This window comes from Mizuhopecten yessoensis, unplaced genomic scaffold (genome assembly GCF_002113885.1).
Source record: "Mizuhopecten yessoensis strain PY_sf001 unplaced genomic scaffold, ASM211388v2 scaffold6807, whole genome shotgun sequence".
Lineage (NCBI taxonomy): Eukaryota > Metazoa > Mollusca > Bivalvia > Pectinida > Pectinidae > Mizuhopecten > Mizuhopecten yessoensis.
In genome coordinates this window covers 2190-3027 of record NW_018406734.1, presented here as the reverse complement: position 1 = coordinate 3027, position 838 = coordinate 2190, and positions in this window count along the sequence as shown.

Sequence of the window (838 nt, the reverse complement as noted above, 5' to 3'; positions counted from 1 at the left end):
TTAACTTGAACGAACAACTTAGTCTCTCTTTGCGTGTTCAAAGCAAACATAAACTATCTGACTTTTGGTCAGTGTAGCATTTCAAACGCCCCACTTACTACTATAAACACTCTACTGAGTCTGTTTAATCTACTCATATAGACTTGTATTGTCAGGAAATATTTGGTGTTAGGAAAGGAGATGCACTTTGGTCCTTGTACTCCAAATCACAGGAAACTGTGTTATGAAGTAAAAAGGCATTGTGGGATAAGTATGAAACTTACAAATTTAATAGCATCATATAACTAATATCCATGCCAAGTTACATGCTTATCCCCAAATGCCTTTAATGTACAATCAGCGGATATAGGCAGAACATTTGATAAAACAATGAAATCGGTTAACTTTAACGATTAAAGCAGTACTTTCTTTGAGGCAATGAGACTGGGACTCACTTCAGCCACAGGCGCTGAGCAAATATTATATGATACATATAATATACAGTATTAACGATAAACATTTTATACCAAAAGCATATAAAGGGTGTCATGCACCTTTAAATTCACTTAAGATTGAGAGATATTTGAAATACCCAAGTTTGTGATGTGTCCAGAAGCCATAACTCGGTATAAAATAAAAGGAAAGTATGTAGTCAATATGCAATTTATGTAAGTCTACTTAAATAAGTGTAGTTGTAAATTTCAAGTCAAAATTTTTATTAGAAAGGAAATTATTGAGTAAACAAATTACTTTTCAATTGAAAATGACCAAAAATACCTCCCTGACTTAATCCTTCGTTTTATATAAATAATCTTTAAGTGACGAATGAATTTCTGTCATTTTTCATTCTGTTATATAC